This window comes from Pinus tabuliformis, chromosome 4_1 (genome assembly GCF_031772625.1).
Source record: "Pinus tabuliformis cultivar Carrire ecotype Pingquan chromosome 4_1, CPIR1, whole genome shotgun sequence".
NCBI lineage: Eukaryota > Viridiplantae > Streptophyta > Pinopsida > Pinales > Pinaceae > Pinus > Pinus tabuliformis.
This window is the reverse complement of record NC_142303.1, coordinates 193852231-193858711: the sequence shown is the minus strand read 5'-3', so window position 1 is coordinate 193858711 and position 6481 is coordinate 193852231.

The following is a 6481-nucleotide window of genomic DNA, read 5'->3' as shown; positions in this document are numbered from 1 at the left end:
TTAAGCAATTCACTGGTCCATATTGTGTAAAGTCTTAGCAAAGTAGGTTAGTACTGAGCACACAGGTGAGATGTCAAATAACGAACTAAATGTAGCAAACACAGTATCTAAGTTTAATGAATAATATTATGAAGGGGCGAAAGAAATAAAAATTATAAATAACATATTTTTATAAAAATTTAATTATTTAATCAACTAATGTTAACGTGAGTGTTAAACCCTGCAATACGGAGATTTTAATTATTAAGCATGCGAAATATATACGAGTGAAAGGTTTCTCAAAAATAAGTGATGTTGAAATATGAGTTTTGTTGGAAATCAGGGGACTAAGAGGAGACGATAGGTAAAATTGTTTCATTTCTTACTTCGAAGTGTCCAGAATTGAACGTGTAACTTTTTATAATAAATACAAATTCAACCCATTAAACTAACCCTAAAAACTATATATTCTATTTATATATTAATAGTTAAAAATTTAAATATTTTTTAAAATTTTATCAATCTAAAAAGTATTATAAAATAATTATTTTAATTATATAAAAAATGTATTTAACTTATATGTGTGCACTAGTTCTTTAAAAAGAATAAGTAAACATTCATTAGAATCCCATTAAAATATTATGCATGATTCATTTTATCAATTTTTTTTACTACAATTTTATGTTACAAATACAAAGACAAGGGAAAATAAATTAGGATGATTTTTTGAAGTGTCGGCCGGATAAGTCGTTCTTGCGGACAAGACCGACCTCCCTAGTATCTAATGATATCTAGCGACAAGCAAACCAAACAATTCTATCTTTCTCTAAATATGCAATTATAGATAAAGGCAAACAAGTGTTTTAGGCCTACCTTGGGTCCCAGTGCAAGTTTGTGGAAGCACGCTCTGTTGATCCAAATGAGCTCCTTGTGAAGAATCTGCAAAACACAAACAAGCACACACATTAAATAGCACCTGAAAAACCACTAATAATAAAGCTAATTATCATGACGATCAAGGAATTCACGAAACAAATCACATAAGACAATTTGTTGAGAAAATGAATCTGATTGTATTAACTTTAATCAAAGAAGAACTTTACAACCTTAGTGCCTTGATGTTGTACAAGCTCCTCCCAGGGTCTAGCAAGATTCTCCTCTACTTTGACAAGTTTCACTCTCTTCACAATGAAGCCAAAAGGTGTGTAATCTCTCCTCTCAAGCTTAACTAGGAAGTCTCAATTCCAACAACATTTACCCTCAAAATGTTCAGCTTCTAACCTCTCTAGCAACCAGCCCAATGCCTTAATTTATAGTGCAATGGAGGGAAGTTACTAGGTCCACCTTCAAAGGGATAAAGCCCTCCTTCAAAGGGATAAGCTCCTCTCATCAAGGGATTAGCTCCTTTAGTTTTGGGATGTATGAACCACCTAGGACGTGAACCATCCACGTGAAGATTCCTTCTAGAATCATCTAGAATTAACCACAAGTGAGTTTTAAGAATAAACTTGCGCCTTTTTAACTTTCACAGGGATCCGCCACCCATTTTAGAGATAGAGAGGGCAGGTCCGCAGGTACATGAAACAAGGGGTGCGGGACCGTAGGTAACAGTAAGAGAAAGTGTGGAACGAGAGCTTTATTGATTTTTAAGGACTTTCTCTCATTTTCAAAACTTGACATGAAGAGCTGAGGTTTGAGACTTGCTAAGGAGGACAACATGAATGATGATAGACCCATACTGACTGCAAATAGTCATGGTGACAATATTTTGTGTAACAGATTGCCCCTAAGTGCGAAGTCTGTAGTAGATGAGGATTTCATTTATCATCTAAGAAGAGTGAAGTACATTTTCATTTCGAGGATCATCTTGTGGAGAGCCCGGTTGGACCTGTAAAAACATTCAATGCAAATATATATATGATCATATCATCGCTGAGGTGGGCATTCCCATACTCAGATCAAAACTGACTAGAAAACTAAATACTGCTCTGATATAGGAATGATCTTGTAATACATCACAAGTATAGACACAGTATGGACGCAGCCATCTGTTTATGGAATAGTCCACTCTATACTGAATACAAAATTCCTCGCAACCTGGATGGTGGAAACTAGATCCAGGGTCTTGATTTCTACTTCCCGAAATAGTACAATTCTATCCATGTGAATGAATGTGTCGAAGTCGAACATGTAGAAACCACTTGGTTACCAGTCAATGATGTAAACTGTTAACAAGTGTGAGAGAAACCACCAGTAATGTCAATGCTCTCAAAGTGCTCAGTACAATCCATGAGATGTGAATAGATTTGTTGATGTCGAACATGTCACGGAATCCTTTGATCAAAGGTCAATGATGCAACCTATCATCGAAGGTGAGAAACCTTCCATTGAGGCATGCAGATTCAAGGTATTGACGATTTCTAGATAATGAGTTGAAGTCGATAGAAAGTGATTCGTCGTAGGCAAGCCCACAAACACGAATCATAGATCAAGTTTGAAGAAATATAGTTGCAAGACTGACTCAGGGATGGTCAAGATGGGATGATGAGTTATTTTGTAGATGGATGTTTTATTTGCACAGACCTCTTGAACACATAACGACACAGAGATGGTTTGGTGACAATTGACCCAAAGTTAATCCCAGAAACTGGCTGAAGACTTTTCAATATGGTTTGATCAATGTTAGGCAAAGGATTTCCCAACCCAGGTGAATAAAAAAGTGTCGTGTTCAAGAGTGGTTACAAAGTATCACAAACAGCTCATTTTTCTCTCTTTTCCCCCACCATTTCTAGCAAGTACCTCTTTATTTTTGACAAGCTTAAGGAGGATAAACATTTGCTTGATTATAAGCTCATCCTTCGGATGAGTCCAACTTAGTTTTAAATTCGAACCCTAAGAAGGAGTGGTCTGTTCCTATTTGTAATTGAACAAGTCCTTTACTATTAAATTTAACGAGTCCAGTATAGGAGAAACTCGGCGTTCTTCAATTTTAGAGAGTCTGAAAAAACTTAAGAAAACTCCATGGTTGTCCTTTTTCGTAAATTTGTGTCTCCCAAGCCCGAAAAAGTATAAAATAATACTTGAGAGAACCGCTTGATCATTACGACCAAGGAGTACTTTCATAATTAGTGCCTCTGATCCGAAAAAGTAAAAAAGTGATCAATGACACGTCGTTTTATAACCAATATCGAATTTGAAATGACAAAAATCCGCAATCTTTTCATTTTTTTACTGTCAGAAAAGAGCTGTAAGTGGACCGTCTTTTTAGTTCCATTTTTAACGAGCTTAAAAAGAAAAACTCGGCAATTTTTCATGTTTTAGGAGTCAGAAAAGAGCCTAAAGGTGACTCTAATGTTTTTTGTCAAAAATGACCAATTTTGCCTGAAAAATCCGTTATTATCCTACACAAAAACTCAAACATTACTCATACATGTTTAAAATAGATAAAAATGCTTCAAAAGTTACCTCTTTAAAGTGAAAAATAAACAAATTAAAAACTCATTTATTCAAAAAAGCTTATAAAAACGGCTTTTATAAATTCATTTTTACCGTTTGAATTCAGAGTGAGAAAAGAGAGCTTTTGGTTAGAAACTCCCGTGAAGATTGCGGAAAATCCGTCCGTTGGAATCGAACGTCGTCTCCTCCAGGTAATCCACATCATCTTACTCTTTCATTTCATCCGTTTGAAAATTGTTTTTAGGGTTTTATTTTGTTTTTTAGGAAATTTCAAGGTTAAAAACCCGCGCGCGGGGGGTCGCAGGCATAGCATAGGAAACCTGCGGACCCCGGCTCTTTCATAAAAGAAAAAGGTCAGGGTCCGCCACCTGTCGTGAAGGCAAAGTGCGGACCACGCACTGTCTCTAGCAGAGAGGGTGCGGTCCTCAGCAAAGGTTTTTAAACCTAAATTTTTCAAATTCCACCAAAAATTTTGATTTTAAATATTCTAATCCGCCTTTTTATTGAATGTAGGGTATACATCATGCTTGATTGGCGGGAACGGGAGCATGATTATGTGGATCTCGCCGCGATTAATCATCAACCTTCGATTGATGCATTGAAGGCATGTGGTTTATACAAATTTTGGGCCATACGTGACATGAGGGCCCAGGTGCACTTTTTGCAGTCACTGGTAGACAGATGGAATATACAGGACCAGTGCTTCTTTATTGGTGGTCACCAGCTCGAAATGGAGCCGGAAGACATTTACATTTTGACTGGCTTGCCTAAGAGAGGTGAACATTTGACTCTATTCGGGACTAGGCAGGTGGCCAGTCTGTTGATAGCCTCTGGCTAGAGTTTTATAACGACCAAACTAGAGACACAGGGATTGATATCAAAACCATATCCCTTCCTGAGCTCAAAGTGATTGTATTTACTGTTACCAGGCTCTGCGGAAGCGTAGCACTACATAAGCCACTGGATCCGAAATGCGGATGGCAGTAGACTGCTTTCGAGGCACCATCTTCAACTGGTGCAAGGCTGTGTTGGCTAATATAAAAGGCCAACTGACTAGAGAAAGAACGGACAACTGAAAGCCTTTAGATATGGTGCTATAGTTGTGAGCTTTGGTCTGGAGAGGGTCCCAATGTTGGTCCCACAGCATCTTACGTGTTGGAGCTGGACTTCTCCGAGAGCCCAAACTGATGCGTTGGGTTGCAGTTATGGCCCGTCATCCTGAGGAGGGAACAGAAGTCATTCGATTCACTCTTGAGTATTTTCATTGGTTGGAGAACCAAGTTTTGCTATTCAGTACTTTCCTTATGCTGGGGTAGATTACCGTGGTGACCCAGACATGGCTCTTCCACCAGGAGAGCAATGGGATGACTCATGTAAAATCATTTTCAACATTTTCTAATTTTTTCTTCTTTTTTTTTTAATCTCGTCCCAAAATTGATAGTAAAAGTTTCAAATGCAGATGTAGGTCCACGGCGACCAGCCACTCTCCAGCCCTATGAGAGGAAACAGCCAACTGCAGCAGCACCAGCCCCACAGGACGAATCTACAGAGACCTTGGGCCAAATTGGAGAGTCATCTAGAGCGTTTGACAGCAGATATTCCAGAGACCAACATAGATGACATTCCTCTTAGGCTACAGCGCTATGTGATTGGGGTCCCAGGACCTTTCAGGAGGTTCCTTTGTAGGGTGGCCCGTACAGTGGTTTCTTATTGTGGTCATCACCAGTGATAGGATGATCGCCTTTTGTAGACACATATGACATTTTTTTCTTTTTGTACTATCATTTTTCCGATCATAAGGTGTTTTTCAACCTATGATCGAAGACGATGTATATTTGACACACTTCTATGCTATACTATATCACTATTACCGGCTTATCTTGCAAAACATGTTATGGAATGTTTTTAAATTTACTTGTATGATTATTGCAAATGTCTACTTAACATTCGAGAAGCAATCGCATCTGCTAATGTATTTGAACATCTTGGAATATGCTAATATTCAATATAGTCAAATTCACGTTCAAGAGACGAACTCTCAAAAATAATCTTAATAACACTGGATTTCTAATGGCATATACTCTATTAAGTTGTAATACAACGAGTTCAGAATCTAACCTCACTATCAAACTCCGAATCCGAAATGAGATAGATTCAAATAATAACTCAATCACTGCACTATACTCAGCAATGTTTTTCGTTGTTTGACTGAGGCTTACCCCATGCATAGATTCCAACTCGTCAGAGGGCGAATAGATAACCCAAGTGTGGAAAAATGTTCTGTGTATTATTACAAGCACCATCAGCAAAACCAATGTATGTTTGGAGAGGCGTCGACATCTGCAATATCAAGAGTAAAATCAAGATAAGCAGGAATAATGACAAAAAACACTCTCTAAGCTAAGCACACTTTTTAATCTAAAAACACACCAGCTAGAAAGAAAACTAACCTAACTAAAAATCTCCACACCTAGATTTAAGCATAATACCTCTTCAGGTAAATACCATTTCTGGGTTTACCTAAAGAGACCCGTTAAAGTATACCAATTCATAGGCCCCTTTTGCCAGCTTTCGCTTAACAACATAAGGACCATGCCACATGGGTACGAATTTTCCGCGCCTAATTTATCATTTGCTTGATCGTACAATAAGACTAGGTCTCCTTCCGAAAAATTACGAGGGGTAACATTTCGATCATACTGAACTTTAATATGTTTGGCATGAGTTTCGATTGCTAATGCAGCATCACGTCGATTCTCATCTAGCTGAGCCAAGTACAACTGTAAACATTTTTCCTCTTCGGAAGTGGCTGGAAGTAATTCGATGGCCATTTGCAATGACGGGATTTCACATTCAATGGGTAACACAACTTCCAGACCATAAACTAGTTGGAAAGGAGTGAAACCAGTTGACGTTTTTACTGAGGTTCGATATGCCCAAAGCGCTGAAAATACCATGTTATGCCAATTCGACCTATGAATCCAATGATTCGTCAGATCCATGATGACTAGAACTTTGTTGATGGCTTCAACCAGACCATTGGCTG